The following is a 19927-nucleotide window of genomic DNA, read 5'->3' as shown; positions in this document are numbered from 1 at the left end:
AATTTTGTCTCTCTTTTCTCTCTACCTTTTCTCTCCACTTTCTCTCTACAAGTTTTTCTCTCTAATTTTTTTAATTTACTTTCTCTCTCTAAAATTTTTCTCTCTTCATGATTTTCTTTCTCTAGGGATTTTATGGACTAGTGGAGAGTTCAGATACTTAGATCAATCTAGATCAATTGGTTGACCCTAGAAGGAATCCTGGACTTATGATGTTAGGATTGTTTATCATAATTTTTTACCATTCCTAAGCTTCTATGATTTTTCTATTTGACCTTGATCCTATAGAGGTGCAACTATCTACATAAGGTATCGAATGGAATACCTTCATTCCGAGTTTATAGATTGAGGAGTTCATCGATTTTTGTGCTTAAATTAATCATAATAGAAGTAAGAATTCTTGTATATAATATCATTATATATACTATTTTTACCATTAGAATTATATTGTTAGTTTTGCATCATTGGATTTGTTATATTTGAAATACTATGATTTTTTTATACAATCATTCAGCATCAGTACATTATGTGTCTACTATATATGTGTATTAATGATTGATAGTGCGATTATAGGGATATGATATACTCTTGATCACACTATAAGCTGAAATTAATTTAATAAAATCAACATATAATAATTGAATGGAAAGGATGTGGTTTGGATTAACTCATCTTGTGGAATAGCCTCCATGGACTTACGTATAGGAATTCGATTCGATAAAGATCGAGGAATAACCGATCAGGAGCTTATGCCTGGGACAGCTTCCACAGGTTTACACATGGGAATGCGATCTGAGAAAGATAATGAAGATTTGATCTAAAAAACATCATATGAACTTGATTCGAGAAAGATCATGAAGATTTGATCAGAGAAAGATCATAAAAAATTGATTCGAATAAAGATCGTTGCATGATCTTGGTTAGTCCAAAATCCGAAAGAATAAGATTAAGAAAATAGAAAATGTGATAAGAGAAATAGATGACAAGATATGAAACTTATGCTACATAAAAGATTTCACTTGTTGACATATGGTGATACATCTCTGTTGACAAGACATATGTTTGATTCATGTTTATGTGGATGTTTGAGATATTCTAGATATTTGATATAAAATTTCATACTTTATGTTTATTGTTATTTACAAATTATATTATTAGGTGAGGGTGGTTATGGCAGTGTATTCAAAGGATTTCTTCCTAATGGAGTGCCCATTGCTGTGAAGATACTCGTGAGATCTATGGGCAGTAATGGTGAAGATTTTGTAAATGAAGTATGCACCATTGGTAGGATTCACCACATCAATGTCGTGCGTCTTCTAGGATTCTGTGCTGATGGATTCAAACGTGCTCTCATCTATGAATTCATGCCAAATGAATCACCGGCAAAGTTCATTTTCTCAGTTGATGGTAGAAATACGTTGGTGGGCTGGGACAAGCTTCATAACATTGCCATTGGCATAGCCAGAGGAATTGAATATCTTCATCAGGGATGTGACCAACGTATCCTCCATTTTGATATTAAGCCCCATAATATCTTGTTGGACAATAATTTTTGTCCAAAGATTTCAGATTTTGGGCTTGCAAAGTTGTGTTCAAAAGAAAAAAGCATAGTATCAATGACAGGTGCCAGAGGGACAGCAGGTTACATTGCACCAGAAGTGTGCTCTGGGAACTTTGGAAATGTTTCATACAAATCAGATGTTTATAGTTTTGGAATGCTATTGCTGGAAATGGTGGGTGGGAGGAAGAACATGGATGCTACTGTGGAAAACACCAGCCAAGTGTACTTCCCAGAATGGATCTACCATCGTTTGTATCAGGAGGAGCTTGGGCTCCACATTATTGAAGAGAAAGACGCATCTATTGCAAGAAAGCTGACTGACTATTGTGGCACTTTGGTGCATACAATGGTACCCAGTGGATCGCCCCTCAATGACAAGTGTTGTGCTGATGTTAGAGGGAAGCATGGAGAACTTGGTAATGCCTCCCAATCCTTTCACTTCTGCGGGTCCACCAAATACTTCTGTAGCTTTGTCTGATAGGCGTGTTTACACAAATTTAACAACCATCCCTGAACCGTACTCGGAGCAAGAAGTTGATGTTTGTTAGTGTTGCTGTTACTTTTGTCAATAAGTGATGCAAATGTCATTGTCAAAAGCATGTTTCCGTATCGGTGTGATGAATAATAAGTATTCAATTGTGGGATTGATGCTGTAATTCTTGGTTCGAGGCCTGCATTACAGGCATAGATTACTTTTGTTATTATTGTGTTGATAGTTTAGTACCAATGCTCTTATGAGGTTTAATGATTGATATGCTAACTTTTTTTAACAGCAGTTAGGATACCTGGATTTGGTCAGTGGTCATTGCAAAGTAATTTATCCCTAGGACTCCAATATTAAAAATTAATCTGTCGCAGCATTTTTGTGTGGGAAGAGTTCATAGTTAGATGCTCAACAGCTCATGTTAGTGAAACCAAAGGTTTCCCAACTTTAACGGGTAAGCGGGTCACTTTATTCTTGGAAAATTATCCCAAGGAGACGTCTTTTTGTTCAGGAACTCTTGCCTATGTCCTTTACACCATTGCTAGATTTATAACCATAAATCAACTAATTTTCAATAGAATATATCATTTAACCGTCCTGAGCTAAACTACTTAGCCCATTGCTAGTTTTTTAATCATAAATCAGCTTATTTTCAATAGAATATATATCACTTAACCGTTGGGAGCTAAAATACTCCCGGATAATACCTGAAGTTGTAGGGGGACCGTCACGAGCAAAACTGTTAAGAGTGGGTAGGAAAATTTCTTTGATACCCTCAAGTGGTCCCAAGCTTGACCATTAGTCGGGCCATGACAGTGCATTGGGGATTCAAACTTTTCCATTACGCCAGCTTATCATTGTGGAATTTTTCAATTCGAGACTTTCGTTTTGGTATGGTTGATCTGTCAACATCAATAGAGAAATTTGTCTCCCATTTCCCGTAATACTTCCAAACATTGTGGAGAAACTTGTCTAACATTGGATTTTTCAAAGGAGAGAGTCGAGTCTACGTCCACGACCTGGTCAGGAAACGCGCTTGCTGACTCCAGTAATTCAAGCTTACTATTTATTGACCTGCATGCTATCTTTTGGGATAAGATTTCCATGCTCCCTTTGTATTGCCATTCTCAATCACGTCAACTTGTTTTCCTCTTTTCTGTTTCAAAAGACTTTTGTGAGTACTATTGGTGTGACTTGCTAGTGCAGAGGTGAGATCTTTTGGTCTTTTCTTAAAAGTTTGGAGACATTAATTTGTGGAGGGAGGTCTACCGCTTTATGTCTAGCCACTTATTATTGATAAATTAAATATCCTATTTTCATCAAATCATTTCATTATTGATAAATTTAATTATTCATATAGTAAGTTTGTTTAACATTTTGCTTTTTGAGCCTTTAGTTTCTGTTAGCTAAACATGTAAAGATTATTTGCTTCATTGTTTAGTAGAGCAAAAATATTCTTTGTGCTGTACTTAAATAGTGTGCATTACATCTCTCACATCAAGCAGTCCCAAGCTTGACCATTACTTGGCCCGTGACAATGTATTGGGGATTCAAACGTTTCCATTACGCCAAGCTTACCATTGTGGAATTTTCCAATTAGAAACTTTTGGTTTGGTCCGAAACTTAACTTTCAATCCATGGAGAAATTTGCATGGTTGATCTGTCAAAATCAACAGGCAAATTTGTCTCCCTTTTCCCGTAATACTTCTAAACATTGTAAAGAAACTTATCTAACCTAATCAGGAAACGCGCCTGTTGACTCCAGTAAACTACAGAAAAAGGAGAAATTGCTGATGCATGTTTTGGCCTTTGTGGATGCTAAAAAGCATTGCCAATTAATCCTACAACGTCATCGCAAGCGCCGTTGAAGCATCGACTATGAAAACATGAAAATTTTATATACTGACGATTTTAAAAGCATCACTAATCAACGACACTTATAAATATTATAAATGACAAAGCTAATGATGCTTATAAATGTCATTTATCTTTAATTAAATCTATTTTAACGATGGTTTTAAGCATCGCCGTTTAATGATGCTCGTAAGTGTTGTTGTCTTTTGCGATGCTTTAAAGGGTTGCCAACTATTTTTTAAAAAAATAATAATAACTATTGTTATTAAATATTTTACAAAATCTGTATCATCAAAATAACATTTGATGAAAATATCCTTGACATGAAATTAAAGATACTCTTTTATTGCAATACATGACTAATTCCCCATGTTCTGTTCACTGATTTTCTTTGATGTGTTAGTAGTAACTACTACATCCTCCACCCATAAGCGACCAGCCATCATCAACAAATCACATTGACAGCATCGTTAAGGCCTCTGAAGAAAATGAGAACAAAAAGGGGGAATCTGAGAGACATAAAGGGATGAGAGTACCGTAAGAACCTATATTTTTTTAAAAAAATTTTCCTGCACAACTCGTAAAGCAAAAAAAAAAAAAAAAAAAACAAGAAGAAAGGAGAAAGAAGCAGAGAAGAGGACTCCCGGAAGGAGTCCACTTCTTCTCTCCCGATTTTCTTCAAAAATCAAGATCAAAACCCACTAAATATGACTCTAATCACATCTATAAATAGTGATCCCCTTTTTATGAATTCTCATCACCAAATTTCTGAGCAAATCACCGTCGGTTTCGAGCACTTATCTGAGCCATTTCCTTGGGTTTTTGCCGGAAAAATCATCGATTTTCCCCGATTAGCCTCGTCGGATCTAGGTAAGACACTAAGCCTTTTATTCCTCTTCTTTTCCGCGTTTGTTGCTGCCGATTAGAGCCGGCGAACCACCGGATTTGGGCAAGAACAGGATCTCCCCTGTTCTCTGATTTTTCTCCTTGTCTTTCCGACTGCCGGTGGCTATGGATGTTGCCGGGGTCATCGTTCGGTCGGTCCTAACTGTCACCGTTGGTCTCCGGCTTGGATTTCACGGCCATGGCCGGATGAAGGGGGAAGGGGAAGAAGGGTTCGGGTACCCTGTTTCAACGAAGAAAGAAGAAATGAGAAAGAAAAGAAAAAGAAAGAAAAGAAAAAAAATGAAAAAAAAAAAAAAAACAGAGAGAGAATTCTCTATCTATTCTCCCTCCTCTCTCTATCTTCTCTCTCCATTTTTTCTCTACAAGTTTTTTTTTAATTTTTCTCTCTAGTTTCTCTCTCTAAAATTTTTTCTCTCTTCGTGATCTTCTCTTTTTAGAGATCTTATGGACCAATAGAGGGTATTTAGACAAATTCAGATCAATTAGTTGATCCTAGAAAAGATCTTGAACTTATGATATTAGGATCATTTATTGTAATTATAATTTTTATATTTGACTCTGATCTTGTAAAAGTGCGTCTGTCTATACAAAGTGTCGAACGGAATATCTTGATTTCAAGTTTATAGATTAAAGAGTTCATCGATTTCTGTTCTTAGATTAATCATAATAGGGATAAGAATCCATGCACATAATATCATTATATATGCTATTTTTATCATTGAAATTTATTGTTGGTTTTGCATCATTGGATTTGTATTTATGGATTTATTATATTTGTGATACTATTAATTATTTGTACAATCTTTCAGCATGAGTATATTATTTGTCGACTATATATGTGTATTAATGATTGATGGTACTGTCAGATTCTAGGATAGTTTCATGTATGTATTTTAAAATTTTTTAAATTTACAGAAAAATAAAAATTCAGATGAAACACTTTAATCTAATCATGCATCAGATCTAATCTACTAAACCACCTATCATGGATCTATGAATATGAAACATCCGATCTAGAAAATCTGATTATGAAAAACATAAAGAAAATAAATCGAAGATTCGATCTTCATGTCTTTGTGCGGGTCGATGATCGGCTGATGATCATGGATATCTTCTGAGTTCCTTGAAGCTATACAAGTATCCGATCTCTACAGGTATCCACACGAGGCCCTTGATCTAATCAAAAGCTCCTTGATCTCTCTGAGGTAAAGCTTTCTTGCAGAGATCACTTCCTGATGGTTGATGTAAATGTTCTTGTTTCTCTTAGATACTCTCAAAGATGAAGAAGATTTGGAGGAAGAAGAAGAGGAAAAAGAAGATGGGCGAAACCCATTCTTTTTTTTTTTCTCTCTTCCTAAAACTCTAATGCCAAGAAGTATGATGCTTAAGAAAAACTTCACATCTAATAGGAACCCTATGCCCTCTTCTCTAAATTTTCACCGGTGAAATCAGATCATATATATCTGATTTCTTACACCCTCTATTTATTTCTCACGATGAAATATATTTTCCCATGTGGTTCCACGCCCTAAAGAAATCCCCTTTTATTTTGCGTGCAATAGGTTAGGTCACACCTAATTTGGATAAGCATCAATCCTTATCAAATAAGGATTTAAATTTAAATGAGAACCTATCCATAAATGGTGTGGAGGAAGGGAAGGGCATGAGAAGCCTTGGTGTGACATTCTTCATGCAAAAATAAACTTAGCATGAAGAAAGACGTGCGTGGTATAGGGCGTGTGCAAGAGAGAGAGTCCCAGTCCATTGGGATTGGATGGGGACTCTCATTTTAGCTGGTTAAATCAATTCCTAACTAATTAGAAATTTAGTTGCACCCAAGAAAGAAAAAATCCTAAGAAATCCAATCTCTCCAATAAGATCCTAATCTAATTAAAAAATTAGTTGAATCAAGTCCTGATCAAATTAAGAATTGGTCTCCCTTGTAATTGGGTGATCTTATAACTCAATTAGGCTTGATCTAATTAAACTCAAACCAAACTAAATTGAATCTAATTCAATTAGACTTAGTCTTAACCTTATTACTCAATCAGATTGAGCTAATTAGCAATTTAATTACTAATTAATCCTCTTACAGCTCACTAATACTTAATAAGTTTGACAATTACAACAATTGTATTGGATCAATTATCAATCATATTGATGATTAGATCCAATAGCAATTCATAATCGCTAATCAATCATCTGATCAGACAAGAACCTCTATTGTATGTAATCCCATAGGTTTTATTCTGTCTGATAGTGGGATATACCATGATCTTTATTACAATATTATCGAAATTTCTTTCGATAGATTGGAATAATTTCAACTTTGCCCATCAAGGATCATCGATTATCAAAATGATGCTTGATGAGTCTAATAATGCACCAGTGATATCTAACAATATGTTGTGGCAATCCAACAGAATGGAAGTATTAAACTTCTAGGTGTAGTTATCGTATGATTCAGTCCTTCTATTATGAGTTCCGACTCAACGGAGATCATGAAGAACTCGTCAAACTCCAATGTCAGTCATATGCAAGATTGGCTTGACTCAAGTTCATTTATAAATTTTGTGAAAACTCCTTTACAGTATTCATGCTTTGGTGAAAGACTTCCTGAACTTAGTCTCATAAATCGCATAGGACTACTTTTCTACTAAAATCGATAGATTGCATCTAGATGCATCGTACTCCTAACAGTGAATCTGAACCCACTGTAGCCAACATATACTGCAAGAATCCAAATAGTTAAGAGTCCAAGTTATATGCAGTCAAACTTAGCAGCCTCATTGTGAATAGCCAATGCATCATAGATCAAAGGATCATTCACATCACTGCAACATCGAAAAAATTACTGATGAATGAGTAGACATCCAAGTGGTTTCTTATGTTAGTCACGCTCATACAAGTTATTCTCTAACAACCACCTGCACTCTTGCCCTAATATTTTCATACTACATACTCAAGACTTATCGGTCCAGAAGAAAAGCAATCCATGCACTGATTTAACTGGATCGATCACCGTCCTCCATGATGATTTCTCGATGAGAAGCTTTTAGGAATTAACCATTAATAATACATGCCTCAAATTCTCAACACCTTAAGAATATATATTATCATCTATTAATCTCTTGGACGAATCATGGACACATAAAAACATGATCAGAATAAAAATATTATCCTTTTATAAATAGAATTATAAGTACAAACTTATGCTCCAGAATGTATTTGCCAACAATTAGCTTTTAGGACATACATCTAACAAACTCCACTTGCACTAAAGTCAATTGACTATAAACCTAAGTCCCACCTTCTTAAGGTGAACTTCAATCTTCTACGAGCAAAATAGCTTTGTCCGCGAATCCATCACATTTGCTATAGAGTCTACTCTCTGCTTCTCGATGAACTAATTCTCGAGTTATTTACATATTATGTAAAATCGTCACTTTATGTGCTAGGATATCTAGTGAGACCTCGGCTCCTTAGCTAAAGCTATGGCATCATGATTATCATAATACAGTATTGTGTCATCTAATGATATTACACATAGTTCTGCAATAATCTTTTGAACTAGAAGATCTCCCTAGCAGCCTCAAAATGGTGATGTACTCAGCTTCCAAGATTGATTCATGATGATAGGTTGTTTGAAACTTTTTCAACTAACCGAACCTCCATCACATAAGAATACACATTCTGATATAGACCTTCTATCATTGACATTAGGCATGAAGTTTAAATCGATGTATCCTTCCATTTTTAGCTCATATCCTTCTCCAAGATCAAAAATAAATTCTTAGTCCTTCTCAAGTACTTAAGAATGTTCTTCATAGCTGTTCAGTGCTTTCGTCTGGATTCAATTGATATTTACTTATGACATTCACAGCAAGGACTATATTAGGTTGAGTACATACCATGGCATACATAAAGCTTCTTATGGCCGAAGCACAAGTGATCATTCTCATGCATTGGATCTCTTTAGATGTGTATGGATATATCTTTTTGGAGAGACAAATCTCATACCTAAGGGGTAAAAGTCTTTTTTTGGAGTTTTTCATGCTGAATTCCTTCAGCACCTCCTCTATATATATTTTCTATGAAAGGCCTAGCATCTTTTTAGATGTATCCCTATGACCTTTATTTCAAGAATTTAGGGTGCTTCTCTTAGGTCTTTCATAGAGAATTTTTTTTGACAACTATATTTTGACCTAGTCAGCATGTAAATGTTATTTTCAATCAGGAGGATGTCCTTCACATACAGTATAAGAAATATGATAGCGCTCCCACTGACCTTTTGTACATTTACATCTCCTCCTCATTTTTGATGAAATTAAATGATTTGATCACATTATTAAAGTGAGTGTTCCAACTCCGAGATGTATGCTTAAGTCCGTATATGGACCTATACAGCTTACAGATTTTGTGATCACTATTACTAGATATGAAACCTGCTGGCTGCTCCATATAGATATCTTTATCAAGATATCCATTTAGGAAGGTAATTTTCACATCTATATTTAATTTCATAATTATCATATACTACAATAGCAAGCAATATCTGGATGGATTTCAGCATGGCTACTAATGAGAAGATCTCTTGATAGTCAATGGCTTCACGTAGACTATAATATTTCGTTACCAGTCTTGCATTATAGATCTCTACCTTACCGTCCGAACCTAATTTTCTTTTATAGATCCATTTATATCCAATAGATACTATACCTTCATGTGGATCTACTAAAGTCCAAGCATGGTTAGAATGCATGGAGTCAATTTCTGACTTCATTACTTCCTTCCATTTCTCAGAGTTTACATCTAACATCACTTCATTATAGATTTTGGGATCATTTCTATAGTCCCTATCTCTCATAAGGAATACTTTCTCTATATCCTTTATAAGTATACCTAAGTATCATTCAGGAGGATGGGAGATCCTACTAGATCTATGAGGTGAAGATATGACATCTACTGGCTCGTTATAAATAGGTTCAGGCCCTAAGATTTATTGCTCTTTAGAAACTCTCTCTTCGAGCTCAATTTTTCTCCTATTATTTTATTCTGGATAAATTATTTTTTAAAAAAATAGTATAATGACTCACAATCACATTGTGATCATCTGAGAAATAAAAATAGTATCCCATAGATTTTTTAGGATACCCTATAAAGCGAGTCCTAAGAAACTTATTTTCTAACTTGTCTGCCTGCTACCGTTTGATATAGACCGAATAGCCTTAAATCTTGAAATAATCAAGACTTAATTTTTTACCATACCATAACTTATATGGTATGATCAGAATGGATTTAGATGGTATGATCAGAATGGATTTAGAGGGAATCTTATTTAAAAATAAATTACAGAAAGTAACATATGTCTCCAAAGAAACAACAATAGATCCGTGAAACTCATCATAGATTGGACCATATCTAATAAGATCTTTTTTCTTCTTTTGGATATCCGTTGAGTTGAGATATTTTTGGTAGCGTCTACTATGAGACTATGCCATTATCCTTGAGATAGCTTTAGAATCCCCACCAAGATACTTAGCTCCTCGATCTCATCGAAGAACTTTTATGGATTTTTTTATTTACTTCTCTACTTCTCATCTGAATTCTTTGAAATTTTTAAAAATTTCAGATTTATATCACATTAAGCATACATATCTATACTGTGAATCAGTAAAGGTTATGAAGTAGAGGTAACCATCCTTGACCTACATATCGAATGGGCTACATACATCAGTGTGTACTAGGGCTAATATCTCAATGGCTCTTTTTTATGTCCCACAAGAATAGCTTAGCCATCTTTCATTGAAGACAGAACTTACAAACTAGATAAAACTCGAAAGTCAATGATCCGAGAAGGCCATCTTTCTCCAATTTGTTAATTCTATCCTCTCCTATATGGCTTAGCCAAAGATGCCATAGATATCTTTGGTTTAACCTATCTCTTGATCTCTCAGATCCTATGGCTTTCACTATTTGTTCTTCAGGCCCACCAGATATGGAGGATAATTTCTTCTCTAGTAGCCTTTAACATTGCAATGGAAACACTTTTCTTATCATTGGCTTTGGAGCTTCCTTGTTTGTCCTACTTTGTCTTCTATTTCTTCACAAGCTTCTTTTTTTTCTTCCAAGTAGACTTTCTTTTAGAAGACGATGCCTGTTTCACAGCAAGAACGATGCCCCTTGAACTCTTCAAGGTCTCTTCATCTATCACCAACACATTTAATAATTTGGACAGGGTGCTATCAAACTTATTCATATGAGAGTTTACAATAAACTCCCTATATGAATTGAAAAGAGATTACAAGATCAGATCCACCTGTAACTCCTTATCTATGGTCATGTCGATCTTCTGAAGCTCTTCGATGTTCTTGATCATTGTCAAACAATGATCATAGATGGACTGCCTATCATACATCTTCACTCTAAAGAGTCTCCTGGAGACATTAAAGTAAGCTGCGTGACTCTAATCACTATATAACTCTTGTAGGTGAGTCAGCAGATCCTTGACAATCTTGATATCTTCATGTTGACACTGAAGATCGTTAGACATGGATGCCAACATATGGTACTTAACACGATTATCATTATCTATCCACTTCTCAAATACAGCTCGTTGATCAATGGATGGATGAGTTAGTAACACAAAAATTTTTTGGTCAAGAACATAGGTTAATTTTCTAAAACTAAGAACTATTCTCAAATTTCTAAGTCAGTCCTTATAGTTGGTTTCGGTCAACCTATTTATCTCTAGGATACGAGCTAGTTGAGTAGGAAGCCGACATGACTAACTACAGAGAGTAAAGTTTTCAATTAAATGTTCATACTTGATTTAAGTTTGTTTTTAGGGATTTTTAAAAAATAAATATGACTCTCACTATTTTTTCGAGTCTCTCACACTCTTCGGATGGAGAAACAGAAATATATATATAAGAGGTTTCAAGTGAGTACTGCGGTCCTACTGATCTACATACACGCCACCTAACAGTTATTGATAACGTGTAAACTAATGAGTGAACAATATCTTGTCCATTACTTCACTAAGCAAAATGCAACGACTGTGGTCTTTAAGTCTTTTGGTCTCACCTAACTGTTCTTAGTATATTTCTTAGTTAAGTCAGACCCATCGTTCACCAGTGGATGCAAAATCATCATTAAATCCCTCATCTAATAGTTATTGAGTCCAACTCTATCTTTATCTCGGGACATCTAATGTCAATAGAGTGGTTGCGCTTTTTCGATGCAATCGAACCACTATGATCAATCAAGAATGATCAATGTCAGGAAGATGCCCGCATCTCGACAATGATGAAAGTCCGCTAGGCTTAATATTTTGTGAGAAAATTTATTTAGGTCTCTTTTAATCATTTACCTCTCATGCAAATCTTTAGTTAATTAGGGCATGGGTTTAGCTCAAATCATTAGGCATCCAAACTCAAAACTGATCATAGTTGGCCAGATAAGTAAGAAATTGATGGGAGGCTTCCCACTGCCGATGGTAGTGATTCTAATTAAATAACCGTCACTCAAATTGCTTGCCTTAGGCACCAACTAATGCTGACCAATTTCTAATTCGATTAACCTAAGTGATCGAAGCTCGAGCCACTGAGCCAAGATCAGATTATGGGTCAGTGATTTATGACACATGTAGCTTAATCAATTTGATTCTACAAATATTATTTTGATCTCGAGCTGACTTGACCTAATCGCAATCAACTCCTTGATTCGACTCGATCAATTGCCCTTCTTGGTTGAGCCCATCATGTGCTAATCAAAAATCCTAGGACTGTAATTAGATTATAGATCCAATCTAATCTACCCATGAACCCAAATCGTAAAATTTTTAGATCTTGAAACAAAATTTTAAATCTGAATTTTGATCTCAAAAGGATTTTAGATCCGAACTAATCATCACAAAATATCTTAAGATCTGAAACTAATTTTAGATCTAAAGCAAACATGATTTATTTCAGATCTAAAATAATTTTAATCTAAAATAACATCATAAACATATCACAGATGCAGCAGAAATTTTAGATCATGCAAATTTTAATGTTTAACATTATTCTAGGATAACCTTGTAGCATAATGGAGTTATATCAGGACAACCTTATATCAGAACGGTGCTTAACATTTAATTAACTTCAGATCTGATTTCTACAAATCAGATTTTAGATCTGAATTGAATAATGTTCATATCAGAACCTGACTCTAATACCACTGTTAGATTTTAGGGTGGTTTCATGCATGTATTTTAAAATTTTTTAAATTTATAGCAAAAATAAAAATTCAGATTAAACACTTTAATCTAATCATGCATCAGATTTAATTTGCTAAACCACTTGTCATGGATCTATGAATATGAAACATTCGATCTAGAAAATCTGATTATGAAAAATATAAAGGAAATAAATGAGAGATCGGATTTCCATATCTTTACATGGGTCGATGATCATCAGATTGATAATCATAGATATCTTCTAAATTTTTTGAAGCTACATAAGCATCCGACCTTTACAAGTATCCACACGAGGCCTGTGATCTGATTAGAAGCTCCTTGATCTATCCGGGATGCTAGCTTCCTTATAAAGATCGCTTCCTGATTGTTGATGTAGATCTTCTTATTTCTCTTGGACACTCAGAGATGAAGAAGATTTAGAAAAAAAGAAGAGGAAGAAGAAGATGGGAGAAACCCTTTCTCTCTTTTCTTTTTCTCTATTCTTAAAACCCTAAAGCCAAGAAGTATGACGCTTAAGAAAAACTTCACGTCTAATAGGAACCCCATGCCCTCTTCTCTGAATTTTCACTGATGAAATCAGATCATATCTGATTTCTCATGCTCTCTATTTCTTTCTCATGGTGAAATATATTTTTCCATTTGATTCCATGCCCTAAAGAAGTCCTCTTTTATTTTGCGTGCAATAGGTTACGTCATACCTATCTGGATAAGCATCAATCCTTATCAAATAAAGATATAAATTTAAATGAAAACCTATCCATAAATGGCATGGAGGAAGGGAAGGGCGTGAGAAGCCTTGGCGTGACATTCTTCATGCAAAAATAAAATTAGCATGCATGAGGAAAGGCATGCGTGGTATGGGACGTGTGCAAGAGAGAGTCTTAGTCCATTGGGACTCTCATTTTAGATGGTTAAATCAATTCCTAACTAATTAGAAATTTAGTTGCACCCAAAAAAAAAAATTTCTAATCCAATTAGGAATCTAATTTTCCTAACAAGATCCTAATCTAATTAAAAAATTAATTGAATCAAGTCCTGATCAAATCAGAAATTGATCTTTTTTGTAATTGGATTATCTTATAACTTAATTAGGCTTGATCTAATCAAATCCAAATCAAACCAAATTGAATCTAATTCAATTGGACTTGGTCTTAATCTCATTACTCAATTAGATTGAGTTAATTAGCAATCCAATTGCTAATTAATCCTTCTATAACTCACTAACACTTAATAAGTTTGATAATTATAATAATTATATTGGATCAATCATCAATCATATTGATGATTAGATTCAATAACGATCCATAATTACTAATCAATCATCTGATCAGACAAGAACTTCTATTGTGTGTGATCCTATAAGTTCTATTTTGTCTGACAGTAAGATATACCATGATCTCTATCACAGTATCATCTAAATTCTTTTTGATGGGTTGAAATAATTCCAACTCTACCCATCAAAGATTATTGATCATCAAGATGATGTTCGATGAGTCTCACAATCCATCAGTGACACCTAGCAGGATGTAATGACAATCCAACAGAATGAAAGTATTGAACATCTAGGTATAGTTACCATATAATTTAGTCCTTCTATCATGAGTCCTGACTCGATGGAGGTCATGGAGAATTTGTTAAACCCCAACATCAACCATATGCAAGATTGATTTGACTCGAGTTCATTCATAAATCTCGTAAAAAAATTTTTCTAGTATTCACACTTGCTTTGGCTAAAGACTTTCTGAACTTAGTCTCACGAATCGCATAGGACTACTCCTTTTCTAGTAAGATCGATAGATTTCATCTAGATGCATCCTACTCCTAACAGTGAACCTGAATCCACTATAGCTAGCATACATCATAAGAACTCAAATGGCTAAAAGTCTAAATTTATGTACAGCCAAACTCAATAGCCTTACTACGAATAGCCAATGCACCGCAAGTCAAAGGATCATTCACACCACTGCAGTATCGAAAAAATTATTGATGAGTGAGTAGATATCTAAGTAATTTTTCATATTGGTCAAGCTCAGTGTAAATTGTTCTCTAACAATCACTAATACTCTGACCCCAGTATCTTCACACTGTAGACTCGAGACTCATCTGTCCAAAAAGAAAGTGATCTATGCACCGATCTAATTGGATCGATCATCATTCTCCATGATGATCCCTCGATCAGAAGCTTTTAGACATAAATTTTCAACACCTTGAGAATATATATTACCATATGTTAATCCCTTAGACGAATCATGGATATATAAAAATATGTTTGGAATAAAAATATTATCCTTTATAAATAGAATTATAAGTACAAACTTATATCTCAGAATGACAATATGTGTCTGTCAATAATTGGCTTCTAGGGTATACATATAATAGCTACGATTATAGGGGTATGATATACTTATCTTGATCACACTGTAAGCTAAAATTGATTTAATGAAATCAATATGTAATAATTGGATGAAAAGGATATGATTTGGACTAGCCTCATCATGTAGAATAACTTTCATAGACTTACGTGTGGAAACTCAATCCGATAAAGATCGAGGAACAGCTGGTCAGAAACTTATGCATGGGACAACCCCTATGGGCTAATGCATAAAAATATGATCTGAGAAAGATCATGAAGATTTGATCCAAAAAAGATCACAAGAACTTGATCCGAAAAATATCATGAAGATTTGATCTGAGAAAAATCATGAAAATTTGATTCGAATAAAGATTGTCACATGATCTTGGTTAGTCCAAAGCCCAAAGAAGAAAGGTTAAGAAAATGAAAAATATGATAAGAGAATAGATGACAAGACATGAAATTTATGCTATACATATGGTGATGTATCTCTTTTGACAAGACATATATTTGATTCATATTTATATGGATGTTTGAGATATTCTAAATATTTGATATAAAATTTCATACTTTATATTTATTATTATTTTTAAAATATTATATTATTATACTGGTGTGGATGTGTTGAGATTTTTACTAGACTATAAAGCTCATCTCACTTTATTATTTTTTTTCTTTTTAGAGTTGCAGGATGCTCATGATAAGCTATGATTTGGAGTCACAGATGAATGGATGAATAAATAGAGCCTTATTGATATTCGATCGGATGATAGAAAGAATTAAATTTGTAATTGTATAAATTTTGCTCATTATTATGGTAGATCATTATTATTTATGGATATTGAGGTGTTGTAATAAATTATAAAGCCTTGCATATTCTTTAGGATTTTATCCTAAGGAGTGTGCAGCCTTCACGTATTGAATCTGGATGCTGGGTTCAGGATGTAACAAAATAATATGAGAGCTTAGGTTTAAGGTCACTTGAGACTGTGAGATAAGCAATATCAAAACTTCGGATATGATTAATAGAGTGAGACAAAATAATATCAGAGATTAAGGTATAATTTCTAGGGACTGTGAGTTAAGAGATAATTGAGCATAAGGTTATGATCACTAAGGATGTGATAAAAGAATATCATAGTTTAAGGTTATAATCATATGAAACTGTGACTTAATTGTATTTGAGTATAAAGTTATGATCAATAGGGACATAATAAAAGTAGCAGAAAGAATTTAAAGTTTGAATTTCAGATCACTAGATATTATGATGAAATTTATGTATAAGTAGCATATGATATATATAACAAAATTGATAAGTTATGTCTAGGATTTCAATAATTAGGTTTGACCTAAGTATGAGAGGTGTTGATTCTGGAATAAAATTGGATATATTGATATGTTGTATTGAGTGTACTTGTTTAATTATTATTTAGATCTTTTTGAAATTCTAAACTTGATATCGGTGAAGATCATAATAACCTTTCTAGTTTTGATGTTAACTGTCTGATAATTACAATTTTGGGTTTATCCAAAGGAAGTTGTTTAGGATGTGGCCTAAGAGAGAATTGCAATTGTATAAGAGAGAATTTTTTTTTTTTGAGCATGAACCTATAAGAAGATCATGTGTGAAACTCTCATGTAATTGAAAAAATATATATTTTTGGTGGATTGGATTTTATTGTGAGAGCATGATATACACAACTTGGTGGAATCTTTAGTTATTTAAATTATCATATGTGGATCTGATTATTTGATTTTTGGAGATTTTTGGGTTATGATTACTAAGGATTCTGACCAAGGTGATTCATAGGGATTGGATGGATAGTTTATATCTCAGGTTGTAATTCGAGGAATTGACAATCTACAATTTTATTAGATCAAAAATTATTTAACAAACTTAAGAAATTTGATGGATTTAGATCAGAGTATGCAGCAAAAGCATGGTGGTTCAAATCATTTAAATTTGATCGAAAAGATTGATTCTAATTCGGAGGATATTATAATAGAAGATTAAAATTTCTTTTCGAGTGAAGAAATGTACCTGAGAGCTTGAGGATAAGAGAAAAATTTTATATCCTCAAGGTTTTGACTTGTAAGACGTCAATTTCGAGGAGAAAATTATTTTAAGGGGGGAAGAATGTAAGAACCAATATTTTTTTAAAAACTTTTCCTGCACAAATCATAAAGTAGGAGAAAATCAAAAAAAAAAAAAGGAGAAAGAAGAATAGAAGAGGACACTCAGAGGGAGTCCACTTCTTCTCTCCTAATTTCCATCAAAAATCAAGATCAAAACCCACTAAAACTTGGATCAATATGACCCTAATCACATTTATAATCATGGATTCTTATCACCAAATTTCTGAGAAAATCACTATCAATTTCGAGCACTTATCCGAGCCCTTTCTTTGGGTTTTCATCAGAAAAATCATCGATTTTCCCTAGTTAGCCTTGTCGGATCTAGGTAAGACACTAAACCTTTTATTCCTCTTCTTTTTCGGGTTTGTTGCCACTGATTAGAGTCGACGAATTGCTGGATTTGGGCAAGAATATGGGCTCCCCTATTCTTTGATTTTTCTCCTTGTCTTTCCAACTGTCGATGGCCATGGATGTTGCTGGGGTCATTGCTCGGTCGGTGCTAGCTATCACCATTAGCTGCCAGCTTGGATTGCATGGCCATGGCCAGATGAAGAAGGGTTTAGGTACCCTGTTTCAACAAAGAAAGAAGACATGAGAAAGAGAAAAAAAAGAAAAGGAAAAGGAAAATAAAAGAAAAGAAAGAAAAAAAAAGAAAAAAAAAGGAAAAAAAAAAAGAAAGATGAAAAAGAAAGGAAAAAAAGAGTATTTTTCTCTCTTCTCTGTCTTCTCTCTCTACCTTCTCTCTCCACTTTTTCTCTATAAGTTTCTCTCTCTAAAATTTTTTTCACTTCATGATTTTCTCTCTCTAAGGATCTTATGGACTAGTGGAGGGTCTGAATACTTAGACAAATTCAGATCAATTGGTTGACTCTAGGAGGGATCCTGGACTTATGATTTAGGATTGTTTATTGTAATTTTTCACTGTCCCTAATCTTCTATGATTTTATATTTGACCCTAATCCCATAGAAGTGTGACTGTCTACACAAGGTATCGAATGAAATATCTTTATTTTGAGTTTATAGATCGAGAAATTCATCGATTTCTGTACTTAAATCAATCATAATACAGGTTAGAATTCCTGTACATAATACCATTATATATGCTATTTTTATTATTAGAATTGTATTGTTAGTTTTACATCGTTGGATTTGTATTTATGGATTTGTTATATTTGAAATACTATTATTTTTTTGTACAATCAATCAGCATGAGTATATTATATGTCGACTATATATGTGTATCAATGATTGATGGTGCTATTATATAGATATGATATACTTATCTTGATTGCACTGTAAGCTGAAACTAATTTTAATGAAATGAACATGTAATAATAGGATGGAAAGGATGTGGTTTGAACTAGCCTCATTATGTGGAATAGCCTCCATGGACTTATATGTGGGAATTCGATCTGATAAGGATCGAAGAATACCTGGCTAGGAGCTTATGCCTAGAACAGCTTCTATGGGTTTACGCATGAAAATGTGATTTAAGAAAGATAGTGAAGATTTGATCCAGAAAAGATCATATAAACTTCATCCGAGAAAAATCATGAAGATTTGATCCAAGAAAGATCATGAAAATTTGATCCGAATAAAGAGCGTCACATGATCTTGGTTAGTCTAAAGCCCAAAAGAATAATGTTAAGAAAACAGAAAATATGATAAGAGAAATATATGACAAGACGTGAAACTTATGCAACATAAAAGATTTCACTTGTTGATATATGGTGACACATCTCTTTTGATAAGATATATATTTGATTCATATTTATGTAGATGTTTCAGATATTCTATATATTTGATATAAAATTTTATGCTTTATGTTTATTACTATTTTCAAATTATATTATTATACTAGTGTGGATGTGCGGAGATTCTTACTGGGCCATAAAGCTCGCCCCTTCTATTTCTCTTTTGCTTTTTAGAGTTGCAAAATGCTCATGATAGGCTATGGTTTGAGGTTGAAGTGAACGGATGAATATATGTAATGTTATTGATATCCGGTCGGATAATAAAAGGAATTAAATTTGTAAGTATGTAAATTTTGCTTATTATTATGAAAGTAGATCATTATTATTTATGGATATTGATGTATTATAATAAATTATGAGATCTTGCATATTTTTTAAGATTTTATCCTAGAAACTGTGCAGTGATCATGTATTTGACCAGGGTACTGGGTCCAGGGCATGACAAGTACGATGAAGTCCATGATATTAAATTATATACAAGGCATATATAATTTATTACTGGGTAATTCACCTTCTTAATCTTTTGGCTAAAAGTTCGCAGAACAGCAGGCTGTTTACCCAAAGTGTAGACCACTGCACGATTCATTTCCTGTGCTATTTGTCTTACCTACGCAGTGCCTTCAAACAAGGCAATCAACTCATT

At 33.7% G+C, this 19927-nt stretch overlaps 1 pseudogene; it reads left to right on the top strand.

The window, feature by feature from the left end:
• Window positions 1-686: 686 nt before the first annotated feature.
• LOC105060406 (rust resistance kinase Lr10-like) lies at window positions 687-2267 on the top strand (annotated as a pseudogene).
• The last annotated feature ends 17660 nt before the right edge of the window (window positions 2268-19927 follow it).

Source organism: Elaeis guineensis, chromosome 1 (assembly GCF_000442705.2).
Source record: "Elaeis guineensis isolate ETL-2024a chromosome 1, EG11, whole genome shotgun sequence".
In the NCBI taxonomy this organism is placed as follows: domain Eukaryota; kingdom Viridiplantae; phylum Streptophyta; class Magnoliopsida; order Arecales; family Arecaceae; genus Elaeis; species Elaeis guineensis.
This window is presented reverse-complemented; position numbering and strand designations above follow the sequence as displayed.